The following is a 22,133-nucleotide window of genomic DNA, read 5'->3' as shown; positions in this document are numbered from 1 at the left end:
GATGATTCAGCAGGGCTGTTCCATTTTGAGAGAGAGAGAGTTTTACATGGGCTGAAATCCTGATTGAGAAGCCAATGCAGTGTGCATGGGCATCCTAATGGAAGAGGGAATCCTTCCTCAGATGAACCATAATCCCCAGATTCCCAGCTTGCTTGCTTTTTTTAAAAAAAAATATTCTAGCATTTGTAAAACTTGAGATTTGAGACACTATGTCCAGGCACTGTTCTCATTTTTGAGAAGTTAGCCTGCTCCCTGCTTCAGTTTTTTTCTTTCTTCCTGCACAAACACACACACATCCTGTCAATACCCATGCCAGTGTGTGCACAACCCCTGCCATGGAGAAGCGCCATAGTTCAGTGACACAGCATATGCTTTTTATGCAGAAGGTTGCAGGTTCAAACCCTGGCATTTTCAGATGCGGCTAGGAGACACCCATGCCTGAAACCTTGTTGGGCCACTGCCCACCAGCGTAGACTGGGATAGTCAACATGGTGCTTTCCAGATGTTTAGGACTACAACTCCCATCAGCCCCAGCCAGACCTAACATGGAGAGTTCTGGATCCAACATATAACATAAATCTGACTAGGGGCCCACATATGTGCAAGTCTGTGCACATTCCAGCTCAGAGAAATGTGCACTAATCCCTGTTGGACACCCAACAATCCCACCCTCCGTTTGGGGACACACATTGCTGTCTCTTGCACCAGGGGAAACGTGATTTGTCAGCAATGCAAGTTGCTCTTAGGAGCAGGGTTCTCAAAATGAGTGCTACTAGGTTTTTGGATACGGGCTGGAACAAAAATCTGTGTGTTTTTTTTATTAAAAATAACAGCAATGATGAAACCCCACCAATCCTTTGCTTAGTAAGGAAGGAGAACTGGGGGCAGGGGCAAGGACTGAATCCAATCCTGGCTAACTTAATTAGGGTGTAATCTTTGATACCTCCCTCTCTATGGAGGCACAGATTACAGCTATAACAAAGGCGGCATTTTTTCATCTCCGCCAAGCTAAGCAGTTGGCTCCTTATCTCTCTCGCCCTGACCTAGCCACTGTGATCCACGCGACGGTCACCTTCAGACTGGATTATTGTAACTCGCTCTACGTGGGGCTGCCCTTGAGACTGACCCAGAAACTCCAGCGGGTGCAAAATGCCGCGGCAAGACTCCTTATGGGGTCTTCGCTGCGAGATCATATTCATCCAGTACTATACAAGCTGCACTGGCTCCCGCTGGAGTACAGGATCAGGTTCAAGGTGCTGGTTTTAACCTTTAAAGCCCTATACGGCCTAGGACCCTCGTACCTACGGGACCGCCTCTCCTGGTATGCCCCACAGAGAAACCTACGGTCTGCAAATAATAACATCCTCAAGGTCCCAGGCCTCAGAGAGGTTAGGCTGGCTTCAACTAGAGCCAGGGCCTTCTCGGCTGTGGCTCCAATCTGGTGGAACGCTCTGTCACAAGAGACTAGGGCCCTGCGGGACCTGACATCTTTCCGCAGGGCCTGCAAGACAGAGCTGTTCCACCAGGCCTTTGGTCAGGGCGCAGCCTGACCCCCTCCTCTGGCAACCTACACAGAATTTTGCTTGATGGTTGCCATTAATTTGATTTTAATTAATTTTATAATGAATGTTTTTAGAATGTTGAACTATTTTGACTGTTGTTAGCCGCCCTGAGCCCAGCTTTGGCTGGGGAGGGCGGGATATAAATAAAAATTATTATTATTATTATTAGATATTAATTTGCTTAAAAAATGAACCCCCCCCCCAAGCAGTGCACATAGCCCCACCAGTAGGATTGGGTTGGCCAGTTGGGGAGTTGTACAGACAACACTCATTTACATGCATGAATGCGCATGCTAAGAATCCCACTAAGAATGTGTGTGCTCCAGGCATTGTTGCAGAAAGATGCACTAAAAGAAACAGCTAATTTTCCCAATGCCATTCCTTTCCTAATGGCTGGGTTTTGTGTGTTAATGTTTCTATTGTTTTAATATTCTTGCTTTTCTCATTCATATTCTAAGAGATTATTGTTAGTGCCAACTCATTTGATTTATCATTTAGCGAAAGCACTTGTTCAAAAAGTCAGCACTGGATATTAAATGATGATTGCCTGCAATGAATTTCTTCTCAACATCTGCAAAGACAATTTTGCCTTTTCTTCTGCCACTTAACTCTAAGTGAGAGATCTTAAGCATACTTAAATAGGATTCATAATATCAAGCTCACAGGAAATTATCTCTAAATCTGGGTTGCTGTAAAGCTATAAGTAAAATTATCTGCTTAAAAATAAAAAGGATTTCTGAGAAGAAAAACAGAAGAAAAAAATATTCCTATTTCTTATTATACTATTATCGGTCCCGCAATTTGTTATTTAGTGAATCAGAGTTTCATCTGGTATAAATACCATTTCAGGAACAATTTTTTGCTTTTAATATTATATTTGTGTATTATGACTTCTCCACTACAGTGTCGTGAAACCATTCAGTAACTAAGAGTACAATCCTAGATATGTCTACTTAGAAATTTCATTGGGTTCAATGGGGCTTGCTTCCAAGTGGTTACACAGTTGTAGATTGCAATCCACTAAAATGGATAAGAATTCTGAAAATACATTTTTTTTGGGGGGGGGGGGTGAATACGCATGCTTTCCCCAACCTCGTACCCTCCAGAAGTTCTGAGTTCCATTTCCCAAAAATCCCAACCAGCATGGCCAATGGTCAGGAATAATGGAAGTTCTGGTCGAACGATGTTTTGAATGCATCAGGTCAGGGAGGAATGTTCTAGTCCACCACACACCAATATCTCTCTGGTAACAAGAGCTCCCATAATCATTTCAATGGAGGGAAAGTGCCACATGTAAAATTGCTTTCTATGTGCAGAGTTGCCCAACCATTTGGAAACTGCTATGCAAGAGGAGTACCATTTGCACACTGATGGGCTGCCACATGTACACCCATAACTGAAGCCTATTAGGATCTTCTTGACCTGAAATGGGGAACCTGTAGCCTTCCATAAGTTGCCAGGCTCAGCTCCCAGCATCCCTAACTACTGGCCATGATGACTGGGGCTGATGGGAGTTGGATCCAACAGCATCTGAAAGGCTGCAGGTTCCCTATCCCTGTTCTTGACCCATCATGACAATTGCCAACTGGCCCATGCAATTGCTCTGTCGGGTCTGGCAGTGTTTATGTATGAAAACCCAGTAACCTTTTGGACCCTGTGCTTGGACCCTCCAGATTTTTATTCCTAGTCTCAGTGCCTCTCCTACCTAGAAGGCTGGAATTTTTAAAACAGAAAGCTGCCTGTTCTACATGCTAGCAAGAACACTAGAAATGGCCTGGGGAAAGTGCCAGAAGTGGGTTTCTTGTGTTTCTCTTCCGTTACACTATTGGCTGTTCCACATATGCCTGCCTTACACAGCAAATACAGGGATAACTCAGTGGCAAGCTGTAGACTCAGAGACAGCTGTAGCAGCTCAGTAGATAAAACTTCCAAGCAACAAGAAAAGTAGCCAGCTGTTCAGAACTTTACATCAAAATGCTGAAGGAAGACAGAAGCCAGGAATTTCCAGAGTGGTGGTGGAGAGAAAGAAAAGGCTAAAAAAGAAACAATTTGGAGGTCTAAATTGTACAAATTAAGTACAACACAAAATCAATTTTAATTCACATTGATTCTAAGGCAAACACCTAATTACAGTGAATGGCCAAATTATTCCCTACATCGAAACGTAAGTAAAGAGATGCTGCATCTCCACCCTTCATGCTCATTTTAGTTGTTCTCTTTCTGTGGAAAACTTCAACAGATTTTTTTTATTGCAAAATATTACATAGAAGCCTTATGAATTTCATTTGAGTTTACATCTAAATCACTTTGTTAACAAACAGAGCTTTGAAGGAAACTTTAAATACTGAATGTATTGTTGTAGTATCTGGGGCAAGGAAGAGCGTGAGTTACTTAAGTTCAGACTTTATAGTTATTATTAATAGCAGCTGAAAAATTAATAGAAAAGAGAGGGCCATCTTTACCATTCAGCGAGAAAATCCAGCGAGAGTCAGTGTGGTGTAGTGGTTAAGAGCGGTAGTCTCGTAATCTGGGGAACCGGGTTCGAGTCTCCACTCCTCCACATGCAGCTGCTGGGTGACCTTAGGCTAGTCACACTTCTTTGAAGTCTCTCAGCCCCACTCACCTCACAGAGTGTTTGTTGTGGGGGAGGAAGGGAAAGGAGAATGTTAGCTGCTTTGAGACTGCTTAAAGGGAGTGAAAGGCGGGATATCAAATCCAAACTCCTCCTCTTCTTCTTCTTCTTCTTCTTCTTCTTCTTCTTCTTCTTCTTCTTGTAGTCTTCTTTCTCCGATGCTACATTGCAGACTACGAAAAATCTCTTGTAGCACAATAGAGTATTTTATAGTGTTCCAATGATGATGGAGATGCAAATCTGAAAGCTAAGCCATGCCCATCTAACTGAACACAGAGCTAATACAAGGATACCTGTTAACGCCGTGGTAAATCCTACAATCTACAGTGAACCTGAATGAAGACTGTGGTGATTATTGGTTCAATAGCTTTTAGTGGCTCCTCCTGAGCCAACAGGGTCTGTTGTAAAAATGTGTACTTAGGGACTCTTAAATATATCTTATTTATGACTCAGTGGACCATAACTGCTAAGAATGAGATGTTGCAATCTATGGTGTAAATCCTTCAATAATTGATCATTATGTCAAGGGCTGCTTTGTGGCTGCCTTTGACTGACGTGCTACAGCCACGTATGGAGTTCTGCCACAATGGGTCTTGTCTAACAAATTTTAGTAGCATCTCACATTTTGAGACTGGTTTGTATACTTATATTTTCCCAATATATCGTGAGCATAGTTTCAGCAATGCTTCCATTCTGAATTTTAAAGGCATTTGAGGCCAAAGAGAGAGGACATTTTTTAAAAAGCTGCACTGGATATTTTTGGATCAAAACTTGTTAAAGCATGGAATAGAAATCCCACTTTAATTGTGAAAGTACTGAATTTCCTGTAAAACTTTGCATGATCATTCCATTTTTGTTCCCTTTGAGTATTGCTTCATCAGTATTGATTTCTCCACTAGCTGCTGCTTGCCCACCAGATTTAGGGCAGCACAACTGATTCTGCTGCAGTGGGCACTAAGCCTAGGGAGCGCTGCAGGGCGTCGCAGCTATGAAATAGTGAATTGAGCAGATGAGAAGTGCTGGGGTGCCAAATTTTGGGCTCAGACAGGGCGCTGCTGAAATTTGAAATACCAAAGTCCACCTCCTTGTCCACACCCATTTATTTCCCTAAATTCAGCACAGGAATGATCCCACCTAATCAGAGAACAAAAGAATGTCTATGTCTGACATAATGACATCACTGGGCATTAGGAAATATGATCATGGCCAATCAGATTTGGCTTCAGACTGGCATCACTGAAGGCAAATGAGCAACACTGAAAGTGAAAGCAATTTCAAGAAATGAGCGAACATTTATGCAAGGATTGCCAAAAGGCACCAGAAAAAAGAAGTGCTTTATATCATTGCAAAAAAAATGTTCACAGAAAACAGCAAGTAATTTTGTGTCAACCCAAATTTAATGTAACTGCATGATCCACTTTGTATTTTACATTTTTTTTTCCAGTTTAAGCTTAGCATGCCACATTCCAGACTAGAACTAATTTTTATACACAATGATCATTTCACAAAGAATGCAATTTATCCTTTACTGACATTAGATATGGCTCTTTTCCCGATTCCAAATCAAACTGTACTTTCTCTCCTCGATTAGTTAAATCACTGATTTTAAATTCTCATGGTTGCCTTTCATTGATTCCATTTAGACTTGTCTTTGTTGTTTTGGAAAAAAAAAGTTTGAACTTCCAGTGCTGCTATGTGTTGCCTAAGGAGCACACAAAGGTTTAGATTGCATCTTTTCAATGCATTATGGCACTGCAGCCTAAAGCCATTACTTGTTTTTAACTGGCAACCTGCCTGTACGAATGGAGGAAGCAGATTGCCTCTTTGGTGAACACTTAGACAAGGTACTGATTTAACAACAGTGGACAAGCAGCTGGGAGCTGGGCTGTCAGCCTGTCACACACTGACAAATCTGTTGTTCATATTCAGGCAGGATGTTGCAGTTAGATTGCCATACGTACCATCTATCTACTACAGGCATGCAAGGAGTAGCAACATCTCCTGCCTACCCAGGGACAACATGCTGTCTGTGGTACATCTTTATCCAAAAAGGAAAATGTATTTGCTTTTATCAGTCCTGGTCTTAATACACATGAGCATTAAGACTGTTAGTTCTATATTTTCCCTGCTTTTTCCTGCTCTGGTAATAAGCCCATTCAGTGTTAGAAGCTGCATGTGTGTCTCACTGGGTTAACTCACTTCTTTTATTGCAATGCTTTTGTAAAGGTAAATGTAATAAGTCATCTAACTGTAAATACCTAAAGCTGCTGATTTTTTTCCCTCTTGGCAAGGCTGCTATGCATGGCAGGCAGAAATTTAGCAAGAATGAAGATGAAAACAATCACCAGTTAATTTCTGCTATATATGCATTTAAATGCACTGGCAGTGAAGTGATTTTCCTGAAAAAATGTGTATCGGAAAATATTTGGGAAATTTCCCTATGCAATTTGCATAGAGTGGTATGCAACAGAAAATCTCTGATGTGGTCTAAAATAGCCTGTGTGTTTTAATTGTATTTAGTAAACAGCCCAAAGCTGAACACTTTGAACTGCCATGCTTGCCTAATATTTGTTTGCAGTTGGTATCTATTCATTGTTCCAATAAAAACAGAAAACATTCCAACCCATATCACCGGGCATTGGAGCTTGTTTTACATGAATAAGCATGAATATAGGGGCAGCATTTATGGAATACGCTCACACATTTGGATCTGATGATTTCTGTTCCCTGCCCTTTTCTGTTTTGTCCTTTACACACACCCTATGAGTTTACAGTCTGGGGCTTACATAGAATCTGGGCCATCCTGTAGGCGGGAGACTGCTTGACTGAATGCTCTTGTGTTGGTGTGTATTCAGAACACCAATGTCAGAAAATGGCTAAGCAAGAAGCCTTCTCTAATGACATGCCTCTTTGCTTCACGCAGGGATTTTGCTTGCCTAGAAGAACATCCAAGGATGTCCAAAGATAGGACCATCCCTCCCCACTTTTCTCCTTTAGACCAGAGTGCAACACAGTAGGAGAACAGATGCACTACTGGTGCCTACAAATCGATAGTTCCAGATTATCAAACAACAAACAAGCAGAGTCACAGCAGAAGGTATCTGACTTTTAGAAGATAACGGAAGGCAGCCCTGTAGAGGGAAGTTTTTAATGTTTGGTGTTTCAATTTGTTGGAAGCCGCTCACAGTAACCCAGTCAGTTGGGCACCATATAAATAATAAAATTATTCCTTATTATTATTATCATTATCATTTCCTAGTATCACTAGTCAATCTGGTTTATAAGAAAATTCAAAAGTGGAAAGTCTCACATGAAATAAGTTTTGTTGTTTTTTTGAGCAGGGGGATTCACTGACATAAGTCTCTCATCTCGGCTGAGCCAGTGGAATTTAGGTTTGTGTAATTTACAGAGGATTAAGTCCCCCAAAGGGGTGTTCTGGGGGCAGGGTGGGGGTGGAAAGAGAGAGACTTATGTACACCTTGGTCATGTTACCTAGGGCCCAATCCTCAAAACCTAGGCCCTCACTCTCCCACCAGCTCAGCCAGCAGTAGCCCCTCCCAGAAGGTCCTGAATGAAGTCTGGAATAGGGGTACCTTCCACTGGAGTACGGTAAATTACGTTGGCCTAATTACTCTGGCTTTATATAGTTAGAATTTGTCTGTTTGTGTACAAAGTAAAAACCAATTGAGAATCAGATGGATAAAATCTTGTGGAAGGTCAAATTAATACAAACAGAAAACAAATGTTTCTTTTCTCCTGATTCTAAAGGAGGAAAATCCTTTCTGAGCCTTTCATGTGATTTTGCGCCCACCGCCCTCCACCGCTGCATGTGTCTCCGTTTTTGTATGCAATGAAAACATCATTTCCCCCATCTTCATAAAATCACTTGATGTTCTCTGCTCAGCACTGAGATCACACTGAATGTTGATTGACAGAAAGATTACCTAATAAACCTTCACCACAAACTAATTAATCACTTTGAATACAACGCTAAATTGGCAAGCATTAAAAAGCAAAGGAGCTGGGTGTTGAAGACCATTTCCAAATGACCTTAGTTAAAAGCCAAGTACAGCCTGGTGAAAACACCAATACTGTAATGCCGCACAGCAAATAAGCAGTACCAGATTTGCCTTGTTTAGATGAGGAAGGAATTAGAGGGAACTAAAAACAAACCCCACACACACTGAATATGCTTCAGCAAAGGGGAATCTTATAGAACTGGCCTATGAAGCAAGAGTGTGCAGCTCTTTAGCCAGTTTGGTGTAGTGGTTAGAGTGCCAGACTAGGACCTGGGAGACCTGGTCCAGGTTCAAACACCTACTCAGTCACAAAGCTTACTGGGTGTCAGGCCTGGTCGTTGTCCTCTTCAGATCACTACACAAACACTTCTTGTTCTTTTATAAAACTTTTTATTGTGTATTAACAAAATAATATTATAAACAGTTCTTAACTATTATTCCTCAGAGTCACTTCTTTCAGATACCTTCTGAGCTCTGCTTCTCCGCGACCAGCCACTCTCAAAATGGCGAAGGGGCCCTTCCCTTCGTTTTCCCGCTCTTTTTTTCTAACTCCTGGCTAGAGCTGGCCTGTATCTCCCCTCCTCCCAATCTGAGCTAGAATTTAACCCTTGCCTTTCCTGGGAACAGCCGGTCCCTCCCTGTTGTTCCTCTTGCTCCCTTCTATTAGATTCACTGCTCTCCTTCCCCCCTTGGCGAATGCTTTCTCTCTCTGAGAAACTGGAAACTTCTAACTCTTCCCTGACACTGGGCGACCCTGGGCCAGTCACTGTTTCAGTCTACCCTATCTTGCAGGGTTGCTGTGAGGGTGAAATGGAAAGCGGGAGTTGGGTGCACGCCACTTTGAGCACCTTGGAGAAAAGGTGAGATGTAAATGTAATAATAAGCAATATAGACTCAGTGCTGGCGTTTATTTTTCTTACAATGTGAGAAAATGGCTAAAGGAAGGGGAAGGCAGCTGGGAAAGGCACAAAATGAGGGGGGAAATTTAAAAAAAAAAAAAGAGGGATGGGAGCATCCATAATTTTTTGTGCAATGAGGATTGCCAACTTCTCATCCAGTCATCCTAGCTCTTCTTTTAAGAGCCGTTTGATCTGAAGCTCTCGACATGTTTGCCTCCATGCTCTGAAAATCTTAACTTCCTAACATCTGCTTATCAGGCCAATCTATTAGTTCCTGATTTGTAGAAGCTGTTTGTAGCTCCCCGCACTTGTTTCAAGTATTTTTCCTTGCCAATTCTTTCAGGGTCTACTTAAATAGTGAACACAAATTCAACGTTTCATATCTGCTATCTGATCCTATGCGTCTTTAATTGGAAATAAGCTCCAGTGAGTTTAGTTGGATTTACTCTGAAGTAAAAGAGCATATGATTGAAACTTAATTTTTTTAAAAAGTAGTTAAAATTGTTAATCAATCACCACAATGTTAACTAGGGTCAACCTAGTTAAAACAAACAGGCATGACCTGTTCCTGTGCCTTAAAAGCAGTGATCAGCAGGTGACTTTTCCACAGGATAGAAAGGAGCATGATCACTCACTAATAACCAGCACAAGTGAACCGACACTACAGAGACCAGCTGGAAATCTGGCAATGCTAACATCCAAATGTATACATCTCTCTGCAAATCTTTTTCCTTGCATTATTTATTTACTTATTCCTAAAAATATAAACAACACCTTCATCTAAAAATGGATTTTAGGGTGGTAGACCTACAAATATCATATAGTCATTTCCCTTGCTCAAACCAATTACACCATGCATTGAAATTGTGGCTTCCCTGCAGTATTCCACTTGAGATGTGCAAGTACAAGGCACTGAAGGGAGGGAAATTTGGCTACTGTAAGCAGAGTACAGATACATTCATAAAACAAACAACTTTCCAAAATATGTAGTAGATTACAGAGTGAATGCCGTTTAAGGGTGAGGGGTTGATGGGCTGGAACTTGGAGGAGTGAAAGGGAAACTAGATTCAAATTGCTACTTGGCCACCATGTTTGCAGGAGGGTCTTGAACCAGCCATGTTTTCTCTGCCTAACCTCTGCCTCACAGGATTGTTTTAAGAATTATGTGAAGAGGGTGGATGGGAACAGCCTTGAATATAGTCTTCAGGGCGCTATGACGACTCTCATTTTAAATACTCCTCCTATATGTAGGCTATAGAAGCTGTGCTATATTGCTGAGGGGAAGTCAGAAGAGAGGAGGAAAGCAAATATTCAACCATCAGTTATGCCTATGTCTCATCTTGATCGTATAGCCAGAGACATTTTGGCAAATTAAAAAAATCCACCTGGACAGAAATTTTACCCCAGAAAAAGACGACATGGCAACCCCAGTCACTGGACATGGAATAGCCCTCTAAACCATGGGTAGGCAAACTAAGGTCTGCGGGCCGGATCAGGCCCAATTGCCTTCTGGATCCAGCCTGCAGACGGTCTGGGAATCACCGCATGGATCGCCAGCGCACGCATTCTTTCCCTCTCCCTCACACGGCGGCGGCGGCAGCAGCAGCACCTCCTCCCTCCCTCTTCCTGGCTTGTCCCTGCCCTGCCTAGAGGAGGAAGGGGGCTGGGCTTTGTTGGTGTGCCAGCAGCAGCAGCGCTCGAGCAGCTGCCATTTTAAGCAGCCCGTATCCAGAGCCCTTTCGCACACCGCTCATCATCCCTCCACCGCCGCCTGTAGCCCCTGCCGCTTGCAAGACACAGGTAAGCAGCCACCTGGGCTCGTGAAGCTCTAGCATCACCCCCCCCAAAAAAATATAGTCCAGCCCCCCACAAGGTCTAAGGGACAGTGGACCGGCCCTTGCTGAAAAAGTTTGCTGACCCCTGTTCTTAACTATCCAGTCATGCTTTGTGAACTGCCTGCACACTTGAATCTCAGACAGGCCACATCTCCAGCACTGCAAGAGCATTAAGGATGGGGAGGGGTCGTCAATGAATGGATCACTGCTTTCCAGTGCACATATCTGGCCCCTCGGCTCCCAATCCCACTTCGTAACCTCTTTCCCTCCTTCCTTTAGCCTTGTTCCTCAGACTAGAGAGAAGGGGGAGAAATTATTTATTGTGTGCCTGTTGAAAATGAAAGACTTTTACATTTTAATGAGCACTAAATAGGAGCGAGGAAATATTGTTCATTAGCTGTAATCTGCGGAATTGCTTGAGTGAGCTTCCTTTGGAGGCCGCTTTAAACGGTTCACTCAAGTAAAGCAGTTGTATGGTAATTAAGGGAGCATTTTTCTGTCAACATCTGTGCTACTATTTATAACGCTGAAGGTATCTTATTACTCCACTAGAGAAGCATTAAGTGAGGGAGGTTTGGCCAAATGGAGTTTATATCACCCTCTCTCCCCCTCTATTATTATTACAGTTTTCTCATTCCATCACTCCTCCCTTTCCTGTCCCTTCTTCAAATCCGGGGGGGGGGGGAGCTGCCCGCTAGTTCCTGATAGAGCAGCGTTTTCATTCCAGTAGCTTTTCATTAATCACTGACTTTGCTCAGCAGCAGAGACACCCATGCCAGTTCAAGGCAGTTTGCTGCCTGAGGTTGAGCTGCAAATAATGTTATCACCACCCACAACAAGTCAAAGTTCTTAGTGCCCAAAGCCAGACAATGTATTTTGACACCTGAGGCAGAAAATCCCACAAGCAACTCTTCTCCCTTCTGACAACAATTAAAACATGAAATGCAGTAATAAATTAAGTAACTATCGATTTGTTGCCTTTTCATGATACCTCAATTCAGTTGTTTCCTCTGCCTAACAGTAGGACTGGCCCCAGAGAGCAAAATTGGAGATTTGTCCATTGGGCAATATTGGCCAGCTTACAATTTTCATTCTCTAATCAATACACACAATGCCTACAGACAAGTGGCCAAATGTACCTCAGGTCTCCCCTTTTCACTTGCACGTAAACAATCCTTGTCTTCTGTAGCTGGATGCAATTGCACACACACTTTGATGGACTGGCCTGGAGGGGGCTAGTCAAAAGCAGTGGCCTCTCTCAAAGGCGCAAGAGCAATTAATTACTAGTTGCATTTTCCTAACGATGGCATTATGAAAGCTAGCTTTGCAATTTTGTGAGCAAGATAAAATGCATAAAAAATTAAACCAAGTTCTGTTTATTTGTTTTAAAGCATTTATAAATCACTTAACATTTTTTAAAATCTCTAAGCAGCGTACAATGTAAAAACCAACAATATTATTAAATCAAAAGTACAGCCTAAAGCCAAACCCCCAGAAATATAAAAACAGATTTTTTTAAAAAACAGAATTTGGTGGAATCAAATACATAAAACATGGTCCTATCTAATGGGTTACGTGTAAGGCTGGGCAAAACAGTTGTCTGAAGCAACTTAGTGGTTGCTGCTTCACGTATGGCAGATGGGAGGGCATTCCCTAATATAAGGGAAATTTTTACTTGTGAATGAGACAGTGGGTCACAACACAGACCTAGTCTTCCAAGACCTGAGATAAAGGTCTCTTTTGTAAGTTAGAGTCAAATAGCAAGGGTGGTTCTTTCCTTCTAGATGTCTGCTGTTTCTGTTTCCTGTAACTTTTTTTTATTTATCAGAGTGGTTAAAACAAAAACACACTTTTTATTATTTATAAAGTTTTTATATATCTTATTTAGTTTGGCATGTTTGGCATGTTCATGTTCTTATTACTGCCATTTTACAGATGGGAGTAACAGAGGCTGGGAAGTAGCTACTTCACCCTGGGTCTAGTCTGATCTAGAATAAGAATCTCGCCTCCTGTTTCTCCTGCCTGACTTCCACTCATTTCTCTTCCTCTCAGTTTTTCCAACATTTTGCCTATCTGTCAATAGTGCATTGACAGAAACCCTCAACAAGGCTTGAACTCCTTTGGGGTGGAATAGTTTGCAGCATGCCTGGGCATAACAGACAGAATAATAGTTTCCTGCCATTGGCTTATTTCTTTATTAAACAGAGAGGACTTATTTCAATATCTGAGCAATCCACTTCACTTGCATGCGTATGCACAGAGACATAAAGGCAATTCATCAGGATTTCTTTAAAATCAGTGGCGTTTCGAAGGGTCTTTTTAACTTACTTTTTATTCCTTACTGATAATGCAGCATTGCCATACAGCACCAGCACACGGCGGGGCATGTTTTAGTGGTTCATTAATACCCGTCGTGGATGTGCAGCCGCACACATTCAGCCGCCTGAGGTGTATATTAATGGACCATTAAAACATGCCCAGGAGTGTCTTAAAGCTGTTACAATATGTCTCTGCAATTTTAAATTCAATTTTTGTGTGTGTGTGTATTTTTTCTAAGGAAAAAAAAACTTTGCAGAACCCTTGGTTTCTCTTCCTTGTTTCATTTCGTTCAACAGCAATGAATGACAATGAACCAGAGGTTTCAGACGCTTAACACACTATTCTGAATGTGCTTTCCCCCCCAATTAGATTTGCCTAGTCTCAAACGTTTTTCACAACACTCGTGAAATACGCTTCTTTAAAATATAAGTACTGGAACCATGTGACTTTTTGAGACTTAAGGCCACTTTAAGTTCTATGTGTTGTTGACCAACGCATGTGCACTGCCCAAAATGCATACATGCAGCAGAGATCCACAACTATGGCTGACACTATGGCTTCATCTGTGGGATACACATCTGTAGGATACATGCAACCAGAAACATGTATTTGTTTCAAGAACGTGATACACACTTGTGTATGCATAGCCCTAACTTGCCATCAGACCAGTCAACTATTTCACAGGGAGGGGGCACTCATCCAAGCCCCCATCCTGAACACCTGATTTGCACAGATGCTGGTTAGTTTTCAGGGTTACAAATGGTCAGCCCCGTTCCTGGATCAGGCTGGGGAACAGCACACTCTGATAAAACGGGATGCTGCAAAGGAGTTTCACAGGGATGCAGTCAGAAAAGTGAGAAAAGGAGTACAATAGCCATGAAGTAACAAATCAACTGGCCAGCTTAATGCTAAAACAACAGTATGTGGTTTTACAGTACTGTATAGTGGTGGCTTGTGGGGCGTCAAGACATGGTGACTGGCTACTCCTGTGGAGTGGTAGCTGAGGATTAGCTACATCAGCACCATCAGGGCATGTGATTGTTGAATGGCCAGTGGTGTTCAGTGCGCCACAGGCAGATGATGTCAACAACTGTGCTGAGTACTGCTGACTTTTCAATAGTTATATGGCTGAACAGTGCAGCCGTAGTGCTCGCTCCCTTTTTTTGGGCTTCCAATAATTTCTAGGAATGTCCACCTGTAAGGGTACTGTGCCCCTTTCCGCCTCAGACTGCATTCAGCAGCAAGACTGTATTCTGACACACACACCTGTTCTGTGAGCCACCATTTTCCCTCCACTTTTTATTACAGCACATTATCCAGTGGGGCTTTATTTATGGCACAGTCAATAACTAAAGCTTATCGTAATGCTTGTAAAGAATTATTAAGTAAATCTAACCAACAAATCAGACAATGGTTTGGGACACCTGAAACTCTGCCCTTGGCTGCCCTGAGGTTTATATGCTATCTTATCTTTGTATGAAAGGAGAACAAAAACACTATAAAGGCAGTAATACTGGCTTTAAGCTTTTGGTGGATTTCCTGCACCAGGAGAAAATCTCCAGTAGTTCCATTTAAGCCTTCTTAACACAGAGCACTCCAGTGTGACTTATGAGAGCCAAGAGCTCTTCCTTGTGGTCCACGACCACGTTATAATTAAGCAATGAGATAGGCAGTGGATCTCTTAGTGGTATGTTAAAGCCCGTGGCCAAGGGATGAAATCTTTTGAAAGGAGGAGGAGTTCTGCTATCTGTCTAAAAAAAGCAACTGTCGAAGTCAGAGTTTATTTCATAAAATTTATACACCGCTTGATTACAAAAAGCCTAACTGTGGGAGTGTGTTTATATATATATAATGAATGAGAGAATGATGGGGCAGGGATGGAGGAAAATAAAGGATTGGGCATATATTGGCCATTACTGTCCACCCATAATTATAATAATCAGGAACTAATGGAATCATTCGCAAATGTTTATTCAACACATTGCGGGGGGGGGGGGATGATGTGCTAAAGTACTTTATAGAGCTAAGCATTATTTTTAGTATTAATGATAAATATGGGTATGACATCTGTCAGCAAGCTCTAATTATCTCTAAAGCTATTTCAGAAAATGATTGCGTTGTTTTTTGTGTGTTTTTTAAAAGAACTTAAGGAAAAAAGTGTACTACTGTAAATGGCTCATGTTTTGTGATGGGGAAGGAGGATAATTCCCCTGCTGGCATCTGCTAGAATCTGCTAATCAGGACTGTTGGTTTGGAAAACTACGAAAACCCGCGGACTCGCACAAATCGATTAATATCTTTGTTCTGTTTCTGTTAAGTATCACATCCCCTCCTTCTTCCCACATTGCCTCACCACCTCATTCTCTTTCCCCCTTCTTATTTTCCTTGCTACATTCCTCATATTCTCAAACTTCTCTTGAAACCAGTTTTGGATGATGTTGCTATAACAAGGAAAGCTCTGTAGATCAGCAGCAGAGTCCCCTGCCCAAGGCATTTTGCTCTCTACCCAAGGCAGAGCAGCAGTAAACGAGAGTCCATCCCCTCACTGAGCCAAGGTGCATAATATCCCAAAGTGAGCCAAATTAGTTTGACACCTGAGGCAGAAAAATCACATAAGCACCTCTCCTCCTCTCTGGCAGTAAAAATACAATAAGAACCAATTAAAGAACTGTTTGCTGCCATTTTGTGACACCCCAAAGCTGCTGGCTGAGGCAGATGCCTCACTCTACCAAATGGTAGGACTTGCCTGGCCCAGAGTCCATCTATTCAACATCCTGGTTTCCCAGTAGCCAACCTGAAAGTTTCAAAAAGCCACTAAGCAGGACTTGAAGGCAAAAGCCTGCTCTCTCCAACAACTGGTATTTTTGGGTACTTCCAGACAACCTGTTTACTGAGCATTCACAAAGGTAATTTAATGAGCAGCCACTCCAATTTGTTTGCGGGGAAGCAAGACAACATTGTATCAAAGCAAGTGTTACCCCACACTTCCTACTGCATTTAGGTTATGTTATGCCTTTAATAGGTTATGTTATATTCTGGATTATGTTATGTTTTATAGATTATGTCTGAATAGGATGAGAGTGTTGGAGATACGTGCAAATGTGTATGTGAACCCGGTCTTTGGGTGTTTGATTTTCGTTGTTGTGTATACTGTGTATATACGGACAATGACAATAAATTATCTTATCTTATCTTATCATCTTATTTTCCCATTGCTTTCATTATCACAAAAAGTCCAGTCTTTTGGGAAAGCAGGTTTGTTTCTCCATTGATATAATTTTGAATACAGGTGTGTTTTCATTGCCCAATCTCACTGCTGCGTCCTCCCCCCCCAGTAAACCACATTTGTGGGGATGGGAGGTCAGAGAAGTACCCCTTTCCTGCCCCACCGTGCCAACTGCTACTTTGTACACCCTTTGTTCAACATTTTTTGACCCCTGCTCATTCCTTCTATCACATTTCCATCTAGATTTGAGTAAATATCACTAGAATATACTTCCACACAGATTTTTCATATCACCTCACTACATTTTGGAGTTCCAGTCCTCCAAATAAAAAATGTTAGCATCAGCAAACTATAGCAGTGCAATCTATTCAGAAAAAGTTCTGCATTCAATGGTGCTTACTCCATATAACTGTATATAGGACTAAAGCCTTTACCTACCATAATCGGACAGACAACTGCCTTCCTTACAAACCCTCTCAAGTGTTAAAAACAGCAGAGATGATCCTCTTGGTAATTTCACCACCCTCAGAATTTGGGGGAAGCAATCCGAGAGATGGTGTTCACTGCAGCAGCTCCTAGGTTGCAGAATTACCGCTCCAAAAAGATATGCCTGTCACCTTCATTATATATTTTCTGTTGTACTATAACTGTACCTATACCTCTGTACCCTTGCTTTCAACACCTAAGATATGTGTTTTCACGGCTCACCTGACCATGACTAATTTGCTTTAACTATTTTTAATATTAAATTTTAAATTTTTGTAACCTGCCCTGGGACCTAATACTGAAGAGAGAGCAATACATTGAGTTAACAACAACAATAATCCTAGTTTTGGTTATCAGATTTACTGAGCTAGAAATTTGATCCATCTATGTGTGTCTGTGTGTCTTTTTGTGTGTGCAGATATATTACATTTCTTGAGTTTTTGGTGGGCATGGCTTTGTACTACTGAAACTAATAATTTATATGTGGCAATACATCAGCTTTAGTAATTCTCATCTATAACATTTTATTGTACCAGTTAGAGCAAGGCCCATAAGACAAGGATTATCAACAATAAGAAAAGAATGACATTCCTGCATTCCCATTAAAGTCACGTTTCTCTGGGAGTACAAGACAGCAGAGGCAGGCAGGATGGAGAACTTTGAGTAATCATGGGTTATAATCTAACATGGGCTACTTTGTAAAAATTGTTAACTAACCTAACAATCCTTTCAGGTGGCTACAACCTACACAGGCATTGCCATTTTTGCAATGCAAATTAACAAAGACTAAAGCAAGATGTGGAAAGAGATACAAGCCAAAGTGGAAACAAGCATGAATGCTGACTGCCATCTGGCACAGATGTCATTTACTGCTGTTCATGATTCAGGCATTGGTAAGATTTATTTGAGATAGTTAACTTGACATATATTCTTATGAAAAGATAAGTAATAAAGATAAACATTCTTAAGGTGTTATAGTGGTTGAACTACATGGCTGGTCTTTCTTTTTACTATAGGTCCAAACTCTAGTATGTTATATTGAATAAATATAATAATAATAATAATAATAATAATAATAATAATAATAATAATAATAAATTATTTATTATTTATACCCCACCCATCTGGCTAGGTTTCCAACAAAATATTAAAATATAATAATCTGTGAAACATTAAAAGCTTCCCTAAACAGAGCTGCCTTCAGATGCCTTCTAAAAGTCTGGTAGTTGTTTTTCTCTTTGACATCTAGTGGGAGGGTGTTCCACAGGGTGGATGCCACTACCGAGAAGGCCCTCTGCCTGGTTCCCTGTAACTTGGCTTCTTGCAGTGAGGGAACTGCCAGAAGACCCTCGGCGCTGGACCTCAGTGTCTGGGCTGAATAATTATCAAGAGATTAAATCTGGTAGTCATAGGCTTGACTGTATTTGTTTCTTTCTTGTACTTATATCCTGTTCTTCAGAGAACCACAAGTTGCTTATGGAGGACAATGAGGCATCTTCCATGTCTATACCCTTTGAACTTCCGCTATACTAGAGGACCCTGTCTTCCCCGGGCTTAAACTGAACTGTGGGCATCTGCAAAGGCTACAGAATGCAAACCGTGGTTGAAATTATTTGTAGAATGAAAGCACCGATACTCACTTCTATTTTCAATTAGCTGCACTTTGTTGTTTTGTCCAAACTGGGAATTGCAATGTTTTATGCATAGTGTCAGAAACCACAGTTGTTACTGGCCTTAAAAAAAATCTATCCCATGTTTGTCCCACTTTGGATGCCACAATAAACTGTAGTTAGCTGAAAATTTAAATGAATACTTCCAATTTCCTCACAGCAGAAGGAAGTGGGAAGCGCATAAGCCCAAGGCTCATTCTCATAGTATTAAAATATGTTTTAGTGTTACATCCAAATCCAGCCAAGGCCAGACAGTACTTGATGGATAATGAGGCATATTAAACCACAGTGCATTTAGGTTGTAGTTTTAGAGCAACACAGGGAAATCTAAAGAATGCTTTCCTTGTTGTGCTTTATAATAGTTAGCACTTGGATAGTTTAGGCTGAATGTTCTCTGTGCAGCCATTCCTTTATAATGGCACACAAATGTACCCTTGTTAAGAGTGACAGTGTGGTAACCTGCTTATTTTGTTCATTTGCAATACAATTTGAATTTCAAACATGCAAGACACCCTGGCTGGATGACAAAATATATTCATCTTATTAAAACCTGATTAATTTCCAACCTCAACCTTCTAAAAACTTACATAATCTGATCCTGTGGCAGAAATCTTTTTGGTACACACACACACACAAATGGGGCAGGTATTTTAAATAGTCCAGTGGATATGAGCAGACAGACACACATGCAAAGAAAAGGGAAAGAATGAGACTACCGTATATTGATCTAAAAATAAATAAATACCAGAAAATTCTTCTGTAAGCAAGGCTAGTGGCATACAAATGAGATAATGGTGTAAACCAGAAGCAGGAAAAAGGCATACAATCTGAAGGAAATGCAGTTGCCACACCAGTTATAAAGCCTTTTTTAAACATGGTTGCTTCTAAAATTATACTGTTAGCATTAACTACTTTGCTAAATGTAATTTCAGAGCAGCTTGGCTATGCTGGGACCAATAATGTTTCAGCAGATGTTAACAGTGAGGGAATTTAAAGATTACAGAGTTTCATGGGTGTAGTAAAGCTGCAGTGGGAACAGAAATATTGCCGTAGCTGTTAAGTTCTGAGTGCACCACATTTACTGACAAGTAATACATGAGTGATAGTGAGGACCAAGGGAACAGAACTTTATACTTACTGGTCAGCAGCATATAAATTCCATAAATTAAACAAAGTTTTATGCATTTTTCATTTCTTTTCAGAGCGATCCTCTCTAAGGACCTTGGCTTCACATTTATTCCGACCACAAAGCGTATCTCTGATATAGTGTGGGGCTTCCCCCTGCCAAAAAAAGGTATATCCCCAAATATATGACTCCATTCTCCTTTATCTATATATTCTCCTGCTCCTCTTCCCTTCATATAGCTTTTATGAAGACCCATTTTATAGCAGTGAATTCTAGCATGCAATAAAGTCATAAAGGCTGATATTTCAGCAGTGTAATACCTGCAATTATATCAGTTCCTGTATTTTTCAGTGGAGTAAGAAACGCTGTTTTAGCAAACACGTGCACAAAAACACAGATTTGAAGAAGTTGCAGGACATTATCACATGCGACACATAGGGCATTTGATGGGGGATCTTTCTGATTTCACATGACTGATTTCACACGACACACCAACAGAATGTTTTAACAGGGGTCTATTCTTCCAGTTCAATGCTGGAAATGGAGGATAGTTTTCGGGGTTATTTGTACTGATTCCACTCAAGTCTCATCCTTTCCTTGTGCCAATTTTGTACATCCTAACAGCTGGTTAGCAAGGAAGTTTGTGAACCTGCCTCTGCATGTACAAAAGTCTCCAACTGACTATTACAGATACCAATAGGTGCTACAGCTAGCCAGAAGGCCCCATACTGAGCCTCTCAATAGCACTGCCCTTGCCAACACCCATCATCTAAGGAGGGTGGCACAATCTCAAGCTCCTAAGAATGGGGCTTCAAGCAGCAGAGAAGAGAAACAAGAGCACTGTAGCAAAGACGCAGAAGACTTCAGCTGGCTGTAGTAAGTAGTAACAGCTGGCTGAATGCTACCCTACACCAAGGAACTGGTCCAAATGAGTTTCCAAGCTACAATTTTAATATGTGTCACCACTCCTTCTAATAGCAAATGCAGGTACTGAGTGCCAACAGTATTGGAGCCAACATGGGGCTGTTGAGAAACAAGATGGAGGTATCAGTGTGTTTCAGGGAACTCCAAGTTTTACAGAAGTACAAAACTTTAAAAAAATTCTTAAGGGATGAAATCTTCAAAGAAGACATCAAGAAAGGATCTACTTACACAGTTTCCAAATTCCAAAAGGATATTATAGTCGACAATTCTAAACTATTAAAGGTGTATAATATACTGTTGGAATGGGAAACTAAAGATGAAGAAGTTAAATCAGTAATAATTAAGTGGGCACAGGACATAGGTCATAATATACAATTTGAGGATTGCATAAGGTAGTGGAAAGTGAATTTGAAATTCACGGATTGCATATTGTTGAAAGAGAATAATATGAAAATGATGCATAAGTGGTATACCACACCAGTAAAATTGGCAAAAATGTATAAAACAGAAAAAAGAACTGTTGGATATATAAAGAAGAGGAAGGTACATTTTACCATATGTGGTGGGATTGCAAGATTATTTTTTTAAAAAAATGGAAATGATATACAATGAATTGAGAAAAATGTTTAAAATAACATTTGTTAAAAAAAAAAACAGAAGCTTTTCTGTTGGGTATTTTGGGACAAGAGCTGCCAAAAGAAAAATGGACATTATTCATGTATGCTACAACAGCAGCAAGAATGTTAATAGCACAAAATTGGAAGACCGGAGAAGTACCATCCAAAGAACAGAGGCAAGAAAAGTTGATGAACTATGCAGAGTTAGCAAAATTAATGGACAAGTTGTGAGAAAAGGACAATACAGTCATACCTTGGGTTAAAGTAGCTTCGGGTTGAGCATTTTTGAGTTGAGCTCCATGGTGACCCAGAAGTAATGGAACACGTTATTTCCAGGTTTCGCCACTTGTGCATGCGCAGATGCTCAAAGTGACGTCACGTGCATGCGCAGACGCGGACAATTGCGACCCGCACACACGCAGACACAGGTTGCGTTCGTATCCAGAGGTACCACTGTAGTGACTTTGAAAAAAATTAGGAACCCTTTACAACATATTTGCAGAAACAAAAAATAAATAAATAATGGACTCACTGGCAGGATTTAAACAAACATTTACAATTATATTTACAGAGAAGAAAGAAATATAACAATGGGAAAACATAGTATCATATATAAACAGTAGATTGTACCATTTGATGTAACAAACCAGAAATGGAGGTTGAGGGAAGTCAACAGGGAGGGGGGAAATTGGAAAATGAATGTTTAGTAATGATGATGGATATTTGTTGCAAGAAAGAAAATCAATAAAAATTATTTAAAACAAAACAGCATAGATGGATGAATGAATGAATGATAAAAGTCTTAAGGGAACTACCCC

The 22,133-nt window shown here is 41.0% G+C and overlaps 2 long non-coding RNA genes across 3 annotated transcripts in view; one reads left to right on the top strand and one right to left on the bottom strand.

Moving 5' to 3' along the window:
- The window catches only part of LOC309366005, a 71,093-nt gene that overhangs the window by 43,758 nt on the left and 5,202 nt on the right, over window positions 1–22,133 (bottom strand). The window lies entirely within an intron of this gene.
- Window positions 7,118–20,221, top strand: LOC309366075. 2 transcript variants are annotated; one of them, XR_014166470.1, is made up of 3 exons: window positions 7,118–7,291; window positions 17,712–17,871; window positions 19,851–20,221. It is a non-coding gene; the product is annotated as an uncharacterized lncRNA (long non-coding RNA). The 2 variants fall into 2 exon arrangements; XR_014166471.1 differs by lacking the exon at window positions 7,118–7,291 and adding an exon at window positions 10,523–10,912.

Source organism: Podarcis melisellensis (assembly GCF_964234715.1).
Source record: "Podarcis melisellensis genome assembly, chromosome: 3".
NCBI classification, from domain to species: domain Eukaryota; kingdom Metazoa; phylum Chordata; class Lepidosauria; order Squamata; family Lacertidae; genus Podarcis; species Podarcis melisellensis.
This window is presented reverse-complemented; position numbering and strand designations above follow the sequence as displayed.